Source organism: Lissotriton vulgaris, chromosome 4_1 (assembly GCF_964263255.1).
Source record: "Lissotriton vulgaris chromosome 4_1, aLisVul1.2, whole genome shotgun sequence".
NCBI classification, from domain to species: Eukaryota; Metazoa; Chordata; class Amphibia; order Caudata; family Salamandridae; genus Lissotriton; species Lissotriton vulgaris.
Genome location: NC_141691.1, coordinates 158,085,776 through 158,103,651, shown reverse-complemented (window position 1 = coordinate 158,103,651; position 17,876 = coordinate 158,085,776).

The window sequence follows — 17,876 nt, the reverse complement described above, 5'->3', positions numbered from 1 at the left end:
GAACTGCTGGACGACATCACAGCGGCGGTCCGGCGGCCCACCGAGGATCGAGGCGCACCCGGAGGGTGTACTGACGGCGCAGGTGTGCTGAGTGGCGCTGTGAGGCCCTTCAAGACGGCCACGTACTGCAGGTGAGGATGAGTGGAGGTGGGGGCCACAACGAGCACTCGGGGGCATAATCGAGCCTCCGGGGCTGGGGCCATCTGGAGGCCTACTGGTTGGGCTGCACGCACAGCTGCATAAGCGTACCCCCACCTGAGTCTGCACTGACTTGCTATGGTTGACCTGCACTAGCCGAGGGACCTGCGGCTCAACCTACCTGTGCACCTACCCAGCTGCAGCTGCTGCCCGCCCTAGGGACCTGCCCACTGCCCAGCTGCCCCCCGATGCGGACAATCTCACTGCCGCCCCACTGACCACTGCAAAAACACAGGGGCTGGGCTCTGCACGCTATACACTATATAACCCTTCGCAAAGCAAGATAATCGAGAGGGAAAGAAAACACCACCTCTGTGATAACAAGTTTCACTCCTGTTTCTAATGCGCCGAACCCGACATCCCAGCTGCTAGTGCTCGATGACCGCCAGGGGGCTGGCTACACCATAGCGGGACAGAGAGGAAAGAGGGGAATTCAGACACTCCCTGAACTGCTGGCCAAAACTCAACCCAAACCCAGCAAGGACCCACCCTCCCCGGCGACCACGAAATCACCTTCTACACCGGCGGACGACCAAATACCCATCACCAGATCATTCCTGGAGACGCTATTTAACTCCCCCAGAGACGATTTTAAATCCTTGAAGCAGGAGGTGGCGGGTGAGGTACGAGAGCTACGGCGGGACGTGGAGGGCCTCAGGGAGCAGGTGGTAGCCGTCGAAGAGGCGGACCATGCCAGGAGCAACGAACTAGCGCAACTCCAACAGGAAGTATTGCGACTCACGGACCAACAGCTGGATCTCCAGGCTCAGCTCACGCAGAGGATCTTGAAAACCGCTCCTGTCGCAACAACATACGGGTCCGGGGAGTCCCTCAGAAAGCGGAGGGGACTGATGCCACCGGGTACCTGCAAACCCTGTTCAGGACCATCTTGGGAGAGCCAGCAGACTTTGAGATCCGTATCGATAGGGCCCACAGAGTTGGATTGTCAAGACGTACCTCCGCCCCGCCGCCGGACTTTTTGGCCTTCCTCCCCGACTTCCCGCTAAAAGAGCGGATTCTCCGAGAGGCCCGGCGCGCTCAGCCCCTTCAGTTCCAGGGTAACCCCATTGCCCTGTACCAGGACCTGTCGGCCATCACACTGCAATAACTTAAAGAATTACGAAAGGCGACGGACTTCCTGAGACAGCATGAAACTCCCTATTCTTGGGGCCATCCATTTAGGTTAATATTTAAATGAAATGGAAAGCTATACCAACTGCGATCCCTTAAAGACACTTGCACCCTCCTAGGTCTTGAACAGGACGATGATGAACCTATGCCGAGCGCTTCACAGGGTCCATCTTGGGGAGGCTGGCAGACGGTGGGCCGCAGACGGTCGCCCTCACATCGCTTAAGGCCGGACGCGACTGTAGTCGCGCAGGAAGGAACAACGGCTGTGGCAGAGGTGGCCAAAGAGACTTCTTCCTCTGGTTGATTGCAGCTCTAGTCAGGGAGATCACCAACGGCTCACATCATACGCGTATGATGGAAGGGATCCGGGCGGGGGGCCGGAACGACCGCCGCTGGACATGACCCGGATGAGAAACTCTACCACAGCCCTGTGTGGACTAACAGGACTGGGACTATACTTTTTCATGTTTTGGGGTTTGGGAGCTGGGAGGTGGGTGGGGGGAAATGTTGACGTGGATTTGAAACCATGGAGTTTAAACTTGGACAAGGCCTTTGACTGCTGGGGTATGGTGGGGAGGAGGAGGGGAGGGATGTTGGGCGGGCCTTGAACAAAATGTTTCAGAGTTGGGTCGTTTGGAGGGGGTTTGGGGGGTACGGGGGGACCGGAGGTGGGATCCAGTGTGCCGAACAGGATTCTTTACTGATAGCCTAGTTGTATGTCCAGTCTCACGCTATACCACACGCTCACCTTACCATGGCTGACACCGCATTGAAAGTGTTGACCTTCAATGTGAAGTGTATGTATAGGCATTTATATAGCGCACTACTTACCCGTAGGGTCCCAAGGCGCTTCGACCGCTGCGAAACCCTTCCTGGCTTCCCTGAGAGATGGTCCCTTAATGGGTATCTCCAGGGTGAGACCAGGCATCCCCGGCGGTCTGGTGGGGCCGTTAGTGAAGATGAGGCAAGCTAATGCCCAGAGTTGCCGAGTGTGATCGCTGATCAGAGTGGGCACCGAGGCGAGAGAATTATCGAGTCCGCTGACCCTGGTCCAGAAACCTGCTGCGCCGGGAATCGAACCCTGGTCCCGGGCCGTCCTCTGCTCTCGGGTCTGCCGCCTCTAACCAGTGAGCCACACTACTTCAGTGGCTGAACAACCCCATCAAGAGAAGGGCGGTCATCTCCTACCTTGAAAACGCTGGTGCGGATGTGTGTTTACTGCAAGAGACCCATCTCTTGCCCAAAGACTGGCATAGGATGCGTTCCTGCGCCTTCCCACAACAATTCTTCTCCTCTCTCCCCACGAAGAAGGCGGGGGTGGCAGTTCTAGTATCGAAATACTTAAAAAGAAAAGGTGGGGGGACAGGGTTGGGGACATTAAGGGCCGTTTCCTGGCATATACATTCCAGATTGGCAGCACGCACCTCACGATAGGTTCTATCTACACCCCGAACACGGGTCAAGAGACATTCTTAAAGAGCGCCATCTCTGAGTCACTTCAACCCTCTGCTTCACTTCTACTCCTAGGCAGGGATCTTAACATAGTCATGGACACACACACAGATAGGTCGGGGCACAGGTATGGGGAGACAGGCGCGATTTCGACAACAGGGCTTGAATGGCTGAAAGAGAGAGGTATGGTGGACTTCTGGAGAGTTACTCACCCACAAGCATCACAATTCACATCTTACTCACACGTACACCATACGTATGCTAGACTCGATTACTTCTTGGGCTCTTCGGAGTTGCTTGCCACCCTAGAGGAGGTCAACATAATACCTGCGTCCATTTTAGATCATGATGCGGTGGAGATGTCGATCAAGATCCGAGCATCCCCTCACCCTCGAGGCTTGTGGCGCTTGCGCGAAACCCTACTGCAACGGCCAGAGGTCACTAAAAGGATTGGCGAATGCATAACTAACTATCTAGCCACCAACGATACGCCGGGGATACCCATGACAGCTCTTTGGGCGGCTCTGAAGTCAGTGGTCCGTGGCGAACTTATTGCTATAGCCGCCGCTGAGGGTAAAGACCGCAAAGCTAAGCGAGACGACCGCACCGCACAGGTCTCAGAATTGGAAAGGGTTCACAGTCGTACCTGCGCTCCCCGTGTGTGGAGAAAGTTAAAGGCAGCCAGAGCCCAACTAGCCAGCCTAGACACTGATAGGGCCAAATTCGCCGCACTCCGCCTTCGACATACCTATTATGTCGGGGGTAACAGAACTGGCCGTTTGCTGGCCAGCGCCTTGAAGACCAAAACTCAGCGCTCCAAGATCACCGGTCTCACAGATGACACTGGTGCCGTTCTCACGGAGGACACCCAGGTCGCCGAAGCATTCCGATCCTATTATGCCTAGCTATACGGGGCCGAGGTGACATCCCCCGAGAACATCGAGGCATACCTAGACACCACAGCGGTCACCGAATTCACCCAGGCAAACGTAGACGCCTTGGACGCTCCCATCCGCCAGGACGAGGTGCTGGCGGCCATATCCCGGCTACGCCCGCCTAAATCCCCGGGGCCAGACGGCTTCTCGGCAGGATTCTATAAGGCCTTTAATCAACTGGTGGCTCCGGTGCTTACCCGTCTCTTTAATTCCTTTGAGGGCCCCGGCTCCATCCCTCCAGATATGCTGGCTGCTGAGGGGGTAGTCCTGCCCAAACCGGGTAAAAAACCCACGCAGTGCTCTGCCTTCCGCCCTATTTCACTGCTGAACCTCGACCTGAAGCTTTTCACTGGTGTTCTTGCTGCGCGTCTTGGCCCCTGCTTACCAGGGATCTTGGAACCAGACCAATCGGGCTTTGTGTCCAATCGACAGTGCAGTGACAACACTAAACGGTTACTCCATTTGATTGACAAGACCCACTTTAAATCCTCGGACTCCGCGCTACTTGCCATTGACGCAGAAAAAGTGTTTGACCGCGTAGAATGGCCCTACTTACAACGAGTCCTGAAGCGCTTCGGGTTAGAGACCGCTTTCAATCTTGGATTGCTAGTTGTTACTGTCACCCACAGGCCAGAGTCCGACTGGGCGGCTTTCGCTCGGACCCATTTGAGATCCAGCGCGGCACCAGACAGGGGTGCCCTCTCTCCCCCCTTCTGTTTGCCCAATACATAGAACCTCTGGCACAGAAGGTCCGGGATAATCCCGACATCCGCGGCATTACCTTTGGTCACGAACCCCACACGATCAGCCTCTACGCTGATGATGTCATAGCAGCCCTTGACCACCCTGCCCGCTCTATACCCGCCTTTATGGAGGAGCTCGATAAATTTGGCTCCGTTTCGGGATTCCGCATAAACAGAGGGAAATCCCTGATACTACAGTTGGGAAAGAACACGCAATCCACTGACCCGGCCATTGCCGGGGGGAGTGGTCTCCAGCTTTCCACACATAACCCATACCTGGGAATCACCCTTACCTCCTCGACGGACTCAACGGTCCTTACTAATTATAAGTCCCTGGCCAACCAGATCCGGACAGATCTCCCACGGTCGTCGAAACAACCCCTTTCTCTATTAGGAAGGGTCGCGGCGGTGAAAATGTCGATTCTGCCAAAGATCCTCTATCTCTTTCAGACCCTCCCAGTTATACCCCCCGGGGGCACCTTGAAGGACCTACAGGCTGATCTCCACAACTTCATATGGAAAGGTCAGCGCGCAAGTATCCATAAACAGCTGGCGTACAAGAGTATAGATGAGGGAGGCATTGGAATCCCGAATCTGATGCAGTATTTCAAGCCTCTAAGCTCCGCTATCTGGTGGAGTGGTACAGACCGGAATCAGAAAAAAGATGGCTCTTCCAGGATAGAGCCATGGCTCAAACTCCACTCTGGAGAATCCCGTTCCTCGCCAAACAACACCGGCCACGTTACATATTGAAAACACCTATTACCCGCACGACTTTGAAGGTCTGGGATAGTGTTGCCCTCAAGAGGGAACTGACAACTTTCCCCTCTCCATTCACTCCCATACTGAACAATCCGGAATTTCCTCCGGGCAATGATCCACATGCGTTCTCACAGTGGCGCGACACCGAGTGTCGTTGTGCCGGGGATCTTTTTGACAAACGGGGCTTTCTCTCCCTCTCCGATATTAAACAGGATACGGAATAGACAATCCTCATATCTTCCAGTACTTCCAACTTCGACACTGGCTCAACAACCCTGCTACTGCTACCCTGGTAGGGCGCCCAATGACGACTTTTGAGAAGTGGCTCCTCACCAAGGACACAGACAAACATCTCATCTCAGAAATTTACAAGATGCTCACACCACCACCCAGCCTAGTTAAGACACCAGGTCAAAGGCGCTGGGAGACTGAGCTAGGTAGGACATTGACTCCTAAAGAATGGGGGTATGTGTATTACAGAGCCTCACACACTACTCGCAATACGGCGTCCAGGGAAGCCGCGGTGAAACTGGCAATGTACTGGTACCTCACTCCGGTCCGCCTTCACAAAGGGAACCCAGCGCGTAGCGCACTGTGCTGGAGAGGTTGTGGGGAGCAGGGCACACTGACCCATCTTCTATGGGACTGCCCGGAAGTCCGAAGCTACTGGGAGGCGATACTGGATGACATCAACTCCACCTTTGATACTGATATCCCAAGGTTCCCGGCCTATGCTATTCTCGGCCTCCCCAACGCACTCACCTTCCCACTGAAGTCGACGAGGGGTCGCCAAATGGGGATCGCCATGCAAGCAGCCGCACAGCACATTTTATCATTATGGGGCTCAACCACCAAGCCCACACACACAGGGTGGCTACACAAACTCTGGTACACCTTTGGAATGGAACGCATACAGGCTACACTCACGTACTACACCAATACGTTCCGTAAAATATGGCTTCTACTGCTGTCTCTTTTATCCAAAGAATTCAATGAAGTCACATTCCCTAAATATCTTCGCGTTTTACGCCTCACTGACGTTCACCACGACCCTCATTAAACATTTGATCATCTACACCATTCAGCATTGGCCTACTGAGAGACTTCATACCGATACTTGGCACACTGGATGGGGTGGGGGAGGGGGGACTAGTCTGTGGTTGGGGGGAGGGTTTGGCTGTTGTTTTTTTTTATTGTACCTCATATCAGCGATCAGCATGTGCTGTATTGACATCTCTATTCCCTTTTGGCATCTAAACCTCCCTTTTCATTTCGTCCCTAGGGAAGACATGCTTGTCTGTCCCGCCAGCTCTGTATGCCTACTGCTTTTACATGTTATCAAGATGTCTATCATTGCTTTTGTTGGAAAAATTAATAAAACACATTAAAACTAAAAAAAGATGTCTGTGCTGATTCGGCGTTCCTCAAATTGAGTTTGCTATGATGGTAGTTGGTGAGATGGGTTTTCACATCAGGCTTGAATCCCAAAGGTCCTCTGCACTTGTGGTGGAGGCTCTGAAGTCGCGGCGGGGATCCCGCCCTGGTGGCGGGCCCTCCATACTACAGTTGCCCATTGCGGAGGTCCTGCCACAAGTGCAAGACCCCCACCATGAGTGCAGGCTACACTAATAATATATAGTTTGTAGAGCGCTCAGTAACGCCATCGCGGCGTGTCCCCGCGCAGACGCTGTCCATGGATCAGCAGACAAACTACCAGGATTTATGAAGAGTATAGATGAGTTTTAAGCAGAGCCCTAAACCGCGTTTCACTGCTCTCCAGTCTCAGAGCAGAGGGAAGTTTGTTCCACTGTTGAGCTGCTTGGAGTGCAAAGGAGCGTCCACCCATTCTGGCCTTCTTAATCCTAGGGACTGTCAGCAGTCCGGCGCCCTCCGAACGGAGGGTCCTAGTTGGTTCATATCTGCTAACTAGATCCTTTAGGTAAGTCGGTGACCTGTCCCAGACGTTACGGTGACAGAAGAGGAGGCACTTATACCGCACACGCTTCTTCACAGGTAGCCAATGAAGCGCATCCAGCGCCATTTTCGAGTTGGCTCTCCTTCTTAGCACCAGTCTGGCGGCGGAGTTCTGTATGACTTGTAGGCGACCTATGCTGCCCTCGGTAGCCCCAAGGAACAAGATGTTGCCATAATCTAATCGCGAGGTCACCAGTGCCTGCGTTAGTGTCCTTCTGGCCGATAGAGGGAGGAGGTCTAAAGTTTTGTTTAGAGTCTTTAGTACTCCGAAACATTTGCCCACAAGACGCCTGATGTGGCCATCATATGAGAGAGCAGGATTCATCCAGATTCCTAAATTCTTAGCCTCCTGACATGGTATTGGGGTAGGGCCCAGACATGAAGGCCACCACTCAGCCGACCAGTTTTCGCTTTTTCCCCCTACCACCAGCACCTCTGTTTTAGAGCCATTTAGTTTTAAACAATGGGCATCCATCCATTCTGCTAGAGCCTGCATACAGGATTTAAAGTTGTAAGGGGTGTTGGAGGTGTTCTGCGATAGGGAGATAAGCAGCTGGGTGTCGTCAGCGTACGACACCAATTCCACCCCATAAGAATGTACAACTTTCGCTAGGGAGGCCATGTATAGGTTAAAAAGAGTGGGGCTCAGAGCTGAGCCCTGAGGCACTCCCTGGTCTAGTGACATCTCCACTGAGCGGCAAGTCCCTTGCTGTACCTGGAAACATCTTTCCGTCAGAAACGATTGCAACCAGCACAGCGCAGGACCAGCGACCCCGGCTTCATGCAGACACCGTAGCAGGATGGAATGTGCTACGGTGTCAAAAGCCGCACTTAGGTCGAGCATAATCAAGGCCATAGTATGACCTGCATCTGCCCCTGCTCTTAAAGTCTCAGTAGCTCCTAGGAGGGCCGTCTCCGTGGAGTAGCCCGCCCTGAATCCTGATTGTGAGGGATGGAGTAAATTCCATTTTTCCAGGTGCTCTGTGAGCTGAGCGTTAACCACCTTCTCAGCCACCTTCGCCACGTACGGCAATAAGGAAATAGGTCTGAGGTTTTCCAGTACCTCCAAGCTTACAGTTGGTTTTTTCCTTATTGGCAGTACTATGGCCTTCTTCCACTCCATCGGGACCCGTTGAGTGGAAAAGGAGGTTTGTAGGACGTGTCTGATGTGAGGTTCCAGGGCTGTTAGGCCCTCTGAGAGTACCCAGGCCGGGGCCCGGATTATTAGGGGACCCAGACTTCACACTTCGACAGATCTTTATTAGTTTGTCAGCTGCGGGGACATCGAAATTTCGTAGTGAGGAATCAGGGGCTTCAGTGAGCTGTCTGCTATAAAGTCTATACCCTTTTCTGGTTGTTGAGAGAAGGAGGCGTAGATCTTCTTGACTTTATTAGAAAAAAAGTCAGCGATTTTATTGCATCCCTCCATGGAGGTCTTAGTAGGGGTATTAGAGCTAGAGACTAGAGATATTTCTTTATAAATTCTGAACAGTTCTCGCGAGGAGCACTCGGCATCCTCAATACGCGTCTGAAAGTATTTGGCTTTTGCTCTACGCACCGCGTACTGATAGCTCCGGTGAGCTGAGCTATAACTGTTTTTTGCTTGTACACTCAGGTTCCTTCTCCAGGTCCTTTCAAGCTTTTTGCAGTTCGATTTTATTTGCTGTAGTTCTGTAGTGAACCATGGGGCAGTGCGTTGTCTGCCCTCTCTAGTTTTACCCTTGCACATGGGAGCTAGCTCATCTAAGGTGGCAGTTACAAGTAGATTAAAATCCTTGTTCGCCTGATCACTATCCGTGGACCGTAGGGATTGTGCTTTCTGGATGGCGTCTATAAAGTTTTCTTTGGAGTATTGTCTCCATTTGCGTTTCATAGTGTTTCCTTTCCCATTATCAATGGTCTTGGCAGTATGGTAAAAGCATTGAAATGGGACCAGGAAGTGGTCAGTCCACGGGAGCTGACAAGGGGTGAGTACTTTTATCATATCCCAGCTCGCAAAGATAGGGTCCAAACAGTGACCCCTCTGATGTGTAGCTGCGACACTTAGTAGGTTGAGCTGTAGTTCTTGTAGGACCAGACGAACATCCTCTGCCTCCTTCTGTCCGGGATCCTCTAGGTGTAGGTTTAAGTCACCCAGCACCAAAACTTTTTTGTGTTTGATTGCGGTCTGAGCAACCCCCTCTAGTAGGCTACTGCGGAAGTTGCCCAGGGACCCAGGGGGTCTATATATTAGGATGCCTGAGATGTTCTCATGTTGAGTCATTTTAATGCTGAATTCGCCTGCTTCGCTGTCATCAATTTTTACTGGCTTTAAGACACACTCGAACGGGTGTTTGACGATAATGGCAATACCGCCTCCCCTACCTTTTATCCTGTCAAGTCTGTGGAGGGTGTAGCCTGGTGGGATAGTGTCCACTATGTCTGGATCAGAGTGTTCTCCCAGCCAGGTCTCCGTTAAAAACAGTATCTGCAAGTCCTCCTCCAATATGAGATCCCATAGCTGAAGAGTGTGTTTGCTGATGGATCTGCAGTTTAGGAGACCCCCCTTAACAAGAGTCGCTTCAGGGTTAAGGACAGCTGGCGCTAAGCAGCTTCCTCTAAATGAACAATGAGGGCATGGACCTAGGTCCAGTGGCTCCATTGTATGATGACAGAGGGTAGGTATAACGGGGCAAAGGTCTCTCAGTCTCCTACTTGTGTAACACTGTCTGTGGCGCGTGGGAGATGTAGGGGTTAGGGCCCCTGGTCCCGGTCGGTCGCGGACGGGCGCAGACGGGCTTGCCTTAGGCGCGCAAACGGCGCTCCCGCTGCGCTCGTCCGCTGCGCTTCCTCTGGCAACACATGATATAGGCAATTGGGGGGTGTGGCCTGTAAGGTGGGCGTAGCCAGAATTCTCGCCAGAATGGTGTCAGGGAATCGTTGCAGCCGGTGTGTGCTAAAGAACGCTCTCAGCTGTTTAGGTAGGTTTAGATTTTAAAAACACAGTTATCACAACAATTTTAAAAGTATTTCCGGTCTGTAAGTGCTCCCGGCGTGTGCCTGCAGAGTCCTGGTCAGGTCTGCTATCAGCGCTCGGTTTGGCGCTTAAATAGTCTGCCAGGGGGGCGTGGCCTATAAGGTGGGCGTGGCCAGAATTCTCGCCAGAATGGCGTCAGGGAATCGTTGCAGCCGGCGTGTGCTAAAGAACGCTCTCAGCTGTTTAGGTAGGTTTAGATTTTAAAAACACAGAGTTATCACAACAATTTTAAAAGTATTTCCGGTCTGTGAGTGCTCCCGGCGTGTGCCTGCGGAGTCCTGGTCAGGTCTGCTATCAGCGCTCGGTTTGGCGCTTAAATAGTCTGCCAGGGGGGCGTGGCCTGTAAGGTGGGCGTGGTCAGAATTCTCGCCAGAATGGCGTCAGGGAATCGTTGCAGCCGGCGTGTGCTAAAGAACGCTCTCAGCTGTTTAGGTAGGTTTAGATTTTAAAAACACAGAGTTATCACAACAATTTTAAAAGTATTTCCGGTCTGTAAGTGCTCCCGGCGTGTGCCTGCGGAGTCCTGGTCAGGTCTGCTATCAGCGCTCGGTTTGGCGCTTAAATAGTCTGCCAGGGGGGCGTGGCCTGTAAGGTGGGCGTGGCCAGAATTCTCGCCAGAATGGCGTCAGGGAATCGTTGCAGCCGGCGTGTGCTAAAGAACGCTCTCAGCTGTTTAGGTAGGTTTAGATTTTAAAAACACAGAGTTATCACAACAATTTTAAAGTATTTCCGGTCTGTAAGTGCTCCCGGCGTGTGCCTTCGGAGTCCTGGTCAGGTCTGCTATCAGCGCTCGGTTTGGCGCTTAAATAGTCTGCCAGGGGGGCGTGGCCTGTAAGGTGGGCGTGGCCAGAATTCTCGCCAGAATGGCGTCAGGGAATCGTTGCAGCCGGCGTGTGCTAAAGAACGCTCTCAGCTGTTTAGGTAGGTTTAGATTTTAAAAACACAGAGTTATCACAACAATTTTAAAAGTATTTCCGGTCTGTAAGTGCTCCCGGCGTGTGCCTGCGGAGTCCTGGTCAGGTCTGCTATCAGCGCTCGGTTTGGCGCTTAAATAGTCTGCCAGGGGGGCGTGGCCTGTAAGGTGGGCGTGGCCAGAATTCTCGCCAGAATGGCGTCAGGGAATCGTTGCAGCCGGCGTGTGCTAAAGAACGCTCTCAGCTGTTTAGGTAGGTTTAGATTTTAAAAACACAGAGTTATCACAACAGTTTTAAAAGTATTTCCGGTCTGTAAGTGCTCCCGGCGTGTGCCTGCGGAGTCCTGGTCAGGTCTGCTATCAGCGCTCGGTTTGGCGCTTAAATAGTCTGCCAGGGGGGCGTGGCCTGTAAGGTGGGCGTGGCCAGAATTCTCGCCAGAATGGCGTCAGGGAATCGTTGCAGCCGGCGTGTGCCAAAGAACGCTCTCAGCTGTTTAGGTAGGTTTAGATTTTAAAAACACAGAGTTATCACAACAAATTTAAAAGTATTTCCGGTCTGTAAGTGCTCCCGGCGTGTGCCTGCGGAGTCCTGGTCAGGTCTGCTATCAGCGCTCGGTTTGGCGCTTAAATAGTCTGCCAGGGGGGCGTGGCCTGTAAGGTGGGCGTGGCCAGAATTCTCGCCAGAATGGCGTCAGGGAATCGTTGCAGCCGGCGTGTGCCAAAGAACGCTCTCAGCTGTTTAGGTAGGTTTAGATTTTAAAAACACAGAGTTATCACAACAAATTTAAAAGTATTTCCGGTCTGTAAGTGCTCCCGGCGTGTGCCTGCGGAGTCCTGGTCAGGTCTGCTATCAGCGCTCGGTTTGGCGCTTAAATAGTCTGCTAGGGGGGCGTGGCCTGTAAGGTGGGCGTGGCCAGAATTCTCGCCAGAATGGCGTCAGGGAATCGTTGCAGCCGGTGTGTGCTAAAGAACGCTCTCAGCTGTTTAGGTAGGTTTAGATTTTAAAAACACAGAGTTATCACAACAACTTTAAAAGTATTTCCGGTCTGTAAGTGCTCCCGGCGTGTGCCTGCGGAGTCCTGGTCAGGACACTGCTACAACTGTGGGGCCTCCACCATACATGCAGGTGCCCTTTGTAAATCGGCCCCTTTGTTTGGATCTCCTTAAGTTGTTATTGAAGGTCAATATTACACCAGTTTCCTTTCTCTAGAGAGATGCCTAGATTATTTCAAAACGCATTTAGAACCTCTGATTTTCTTTTCTTTGAGTGTGCTCCTCTTAACTCTTAAAATGTTTGTTTTCAAAGTGATAAATAGGAAACATTGATACAAACAATTCCTGTCATGGTACCTTTTATTGCACCAACCAGAAATGAGACTTTGAGGTGGTACAATGCTCAAGCTTTCAAAGTCTCACAAATTCTTTCCTCAAATGGAAACCACCTTGGAAGGCTGTCTTTGTAAGCACAAAAACAACTTCCAAGTAAATTAATCAAGGAACATATGAGGAAAAAAAGAGAGAGGGTGTGTCACTGTTATGTTGGTGGAAAGAAGCAATCTGTTCAATAGCGCTGCTACCAAACGGGCGTGGGAGGGAGCGGAAGGGGGAGGGAATTAAAAATAAATAAATAAAAAACACTTACCTGGAAGCGGCCGGCCAGCCGACTGGCCGCTGCCTCTCCTCCATCCATTCCGTCCTCTTCCTGGCTTCTGTGGAAGCAGGAAACACCCAGGCTCCCCTGAGCCAATCTCAACGCTGAAATGCAGCGTTGTGATCGGTCTGAGTGCCATGGTTCATGGTTTGGCGTCCAGACAGGAAATGGGAGTCTGGTCATGTTCTCCACCCAGGCTGTAATGCAGCCTGGGTGGGGAACATGCAAAGTGCGCATAAAATCTGGGTCGGGCCAGCCAAAATGTTATGTGCTCTTAGGAAGTGCCTACCATTCCCCCAGCCTCCAAACAGCCCAGCCCACCCCGCACCCAACTAACTGAGCCAGTAGTTTAAATAAAATGATAATAATATTAAGTTATTTTTGTTTTATTTTTCTGTTTTTAAATGCTCACTCAGTGGGTCGATGCTCCTCCGCCTTAGTGGAGAAGCCGCCACTGAATCTGTTTCTATCCTCTAAAATATTCTGGAAGTGCGACTCAGTTATGCAAATCTAGGTTTCACTGAAAATAATCACATAACACATCATCTGACAGAGACAATTGCTAAACAGCTGTATGTAGACAGGAAGCACTAAAGATATATTGTCTAAAATGTCTAGTATGTCTAGTATGTTATCTTGTTACAAGTAATAGTCTCCCTCCATTCCTATTTGGAGCAATAGTGTTTCAAGAAGGAAGAATAAACATATTTAATTTGTCAAAAAATTGTTTTATTATAAAGAACTTTCTTCATGAGTTTGCTTCCCCTCATAAGCTATTTCCTGAGGTCAAATGTATAATTCCACAGTGCTTTTCTTGTTTCATAGAATTCGTTTCTCAGCACTTTTAAGTATAAATGTCTCCTCAGGGAGATGGAATTTTGAAAATTTGCTACTTTTGCTTAAATACGTAGCTCATGTAAAAGTGCCAGCAGTTTCATCAAAATCACTTCCACTCTATCAAAGAATGTCCTCAAACATTTTTCATACCAGTCTCAGTTCCAAAGCATGTGTTTGATGTTCAAAGTTAATTTTTATGTGGCAGTAAGTTATTATTTCTAATTCCTGCTTCATACTTTCTCAAACATCTGGAAAGGATGTTTCTTCCTTCTATATATTTTTTTTTATGTCATTGCATTAAATCCCTTGTTTTTTAATGACTGAGTTAGTGCACAGCCGGGTCTGTTCCCAGTCCCTGCTTCTATCCCTTGGAGGTCATGCAGCTGGCACAGTCTTAGGTTGTGCCCAACCTGCCATGGCCACCCAACGGATGTATGACGTTAGCATGCATACTATTACCACGCATACCTTTACAACGCGGTATTTACAACGAATACCGTTATAACGCATAGCGCTTTGAGGTGCTGGATAGTGGTAAGTATAATTTTATATTCCAACTCCAGTCCCCGTGGACACTAGGGAAGGTGTTGGATATAAAATTAAACTTATTCCCTATCCTAGAGCGCCCCCCAGCGCAATGCGTTGTAATGGTATGCGTGGTAATGCTGCGTTGTAATGGTAGTGCGTGGTAAAAAATGCGTGCTAAACGTTGTATACCCCACCCAACCCCCACTGCGCACAGCTGGCCATGTACTCATTGTGAGCTGAGTACAGCTTTCAGACAGGCCCTGGGCCCAGTCAACTTCACCAGTGTTCAGCCGAGGTTGGTTGCAGGGCTTCCTGGCTTTCCACTCGTCTTAATTTGCTAACTGCCAAATTTCATACAGAATAATTGAACAGTGGTAAAGTTATTAGTGAATTAAACTCTAATCACCTTCCCACTTATATCCGCCCCCTCAAAGGATCTGCTCAAACCTTCAAATCACAACTATAAGATACACCTACTAAATGGCTACATTTTGTGTGGATTCTTCAATCACTGAAATGTATTATCAGATTAACACATCTTTCACCCCTTCTTAAAATCTTAATGATTCCCCCCTTTGCTGGACCTACATGATATTGAAAAAACCAAGAGTAGCAAAACATGCTAAGTCTCTGCGAAATTTTGTGCATATGCGTCAGGTGGCGCCAAAGTCATTAGTCAAATCAAAAATGTTTCGGCCCCTCTCTTTAAACCCGCCCCCACTCATTGGATCTGCATGACTCTTTAGATACATGCATTGGGTATAACTTGCTAACCGCCTGCCACATTTGACGGAAATTCATCAAGCATTGCTAAAGTTATAAGCAAGTGAAAATGATTTTGCCACTCCCCCCCCCCCCCCCCCTGTGGATTGGCTCAAAACTTGACATGCCAATCCAAAATCAAACCATCTCAAAAGAGAAATGCAAGAATCATACACAGTGAAGTGTCTTCCCCACGTGCAACCTCAGATCCTGCAAGGTTTCAGAAACCTTACTCCTCATTGCCCATCTCAGTATATAGGTGTTTGAATTTAGGCAACTGAATGGCCCAGTCTGTCATACTTTCATTCACTATGAGAATAGCCATCATATTTCCTAGGAGAAAATACAATGATCACAGCTCTGCTTTATATGTGGGAACCAAACACAGCCTCTATTGCGGCTTGGAATGAATCGCCAGAAGTCTCTGTAGAACCATTAAGTGCAGACAAAGTTTACTCAGTAGGCTCCACGAAGCTGCATACTGAGATTCTGGCACTCGGAAACGTCCTTTAGGGCGAAGCCGGGCTCAGGCTGTGCTTTTACAACGCCAGCAATAGAACAAACGCGTCGTAAGCCCGCATTCGTTCAGGACGCAAGTCGTTACAACAACTTGCTTTAGAGGGGGTACATTGGTTGAATGGTGTTGGATTTAAAGTTCAACACCTTCCCTACTGTTGCGCAGACTGGAGTTGGAATAGTATTTGATCCTATTCCACAGTAAAGCACCCCACTACGGCGTGTTTGTTCAAATGAGGCATGATGAAGGCATGGTGCTAAATGCATAAGGGATTCTGTGGTACATTCATAACCCCCACCAGGAGGGAGTGTAGATTAGCCATAAACGTATCTACACAACGTTGATGGCCTTTCTACCTTCTCAGTGTCACAACCTGAACCCGTTCTAGAGAAATTGCATCCCGGTTGATGAAGTGAACAACTGCTCTCTCTCTACTGCAGTATGAGCCGCAGAATCTTAGATGATTCAGGCCGGGCCCAAGAACCTGCTGCTGAAATCAGAACCACCACCCCACTTGCCAAGAGATCAGATTTGACGAGTCCTCAATTTATTCTTTTTATGAAGTGTGTGCACAATTGTGTGATTTTTCCTAAAATTAAGGGAAACGAGTCTGTTCCTCACAGTTGCACGGTTGCAGCTGCAAAAAGCTAAAAGTAAATGTTGTACTCTTTGACCTTGAAGGATGAACCTCATGACCACGTCATGCTTTTTACTGCTTGCTGCTTTTAGTGATTTTCAATTATCCATGAGGGTAGCTGTTGACCAAAAGAAGGCCTTTTATCACTAATTCCTCTGATATTAATTATTCAATTCCTCTTTTAAATAGAGCACAGAATGTCAATGTTCACCGATGCTCAAAATAAACTTGGCAGCTTTTCATGGTTTCTAAATACAACTCCATGCATGTTCAGGAGTCTGGACACCTCAGGTCAGAGAAGGGAGCTGGAGTGGGAAGTGATGCCAAGCCTCTGTAGTGCTGGGATATTGGCATGCCATGTTAGGGTTTGTGCATTGCCAGGGAGCCTCTCTGTGGCTATGGAGCACCCTGGGAGCTGTGACTGCATGTTAAAAAGCTCTGGTTCTGGCTTTATTGAGGATACTTCAAAGATAAAACAATCTGCAAGGACAATAGAACCAATCACAAATAGTTGCTTTTGAAATCCTTTCAATAAGGTCGGCCGAAGAATAACGTTTAATTATTGGCCTCGATTCGATGGGCTGTCTAGCGCCTATGGCTAGTCATCTTCAGAAGGAGCTGCCAGTAGGAGGAGAGAGGGGCGTAGCCTTCAGTGAGCTGCGGGCTTTAGAGGTCCTTTCAGGCCCCGCATCCTGCGACAGGGTAAATCCAGTGGACAGGCCCCTCTTCACTGCCCCTTAGCCTTGTTAGGTGGCACTGGACTGTGGGTGCCAAGAGGCTGTCCGACACTGTTTCATTCAACCCAAGGGACTTCCCTTGGCTGCCTCTTACAACTAGATGGCATTTAATAAAGTCTTACCACCTGAAACCAGCATCTGTGATTCGCTATTCTCTGCAGCACACTTGTCCTTCTTGTTCCCAGGACCATGGTTTAAATGTCCAGCCCGATTGTGATGAAAAGCCAAGTTGACGGTGCCATCGTAGCAGAGTCTAATTTGGTGCAGATGAGCACAGGGTGATGGGGTCTAGGCCTTCCTGGGTGCAGCCTCTCCATGCAGGCTGCAGCTGCTGGCACGCGCCTGTCGTAGGCTTCGACCTTGAGGTGGGGAGGCTGATAACCTCAACTTGCTCTTCTCGCCGGCTGCTTTTAATGATATCGAATTATTCCACCGGGAATGCATCAGCGTAAAGAAGGTCTTTCATCACTAATTCCCTTTACATTTATTATTCAATTTCGCGTTTAAATAAAGCACAGAGTGTCAGTGCGCAGCAGCTCTCAGCTCGAATCTGGCAGCTTTTGGTGGATCTAAAAGAAGACCCTGGGTTGCTAGACAGACAAACTCAGGCCATTTAAAGGCTTCGAGATCACAGTCCTCCATACCACCGTTCAGGAATCTGTGGAAATTATAGCATGGATTGTATTTAGTGTTTATACAGTGACACTTTTGTGTGCTCTCTTCATCCCATATTGAATGCGGAGAAATGTAATACCTTTCAGTGTACTGTACCATCCTATGAAATAACATATCACACACTGACATATCATACCATACTCTGCTATACCAAACCATGCAACAGCTGACCATGCTTTATCGCAATATCCCATGACGTGCCATACATACCATACAATAGCATCTGACGCCATATCGCACCAGGCCGTAAAATAGCATTAGATACTATTACATACATAGTATTGTCTTGTTTTGTGTGCCTTAGCACCAAACAGCATAGTTTTGTTTTGCGTGTATTTAACATTTTTTGATATGAATTTAAATTAACTCACTTTGACATAGTATGGGTTAGGTTAGTTATATAACATT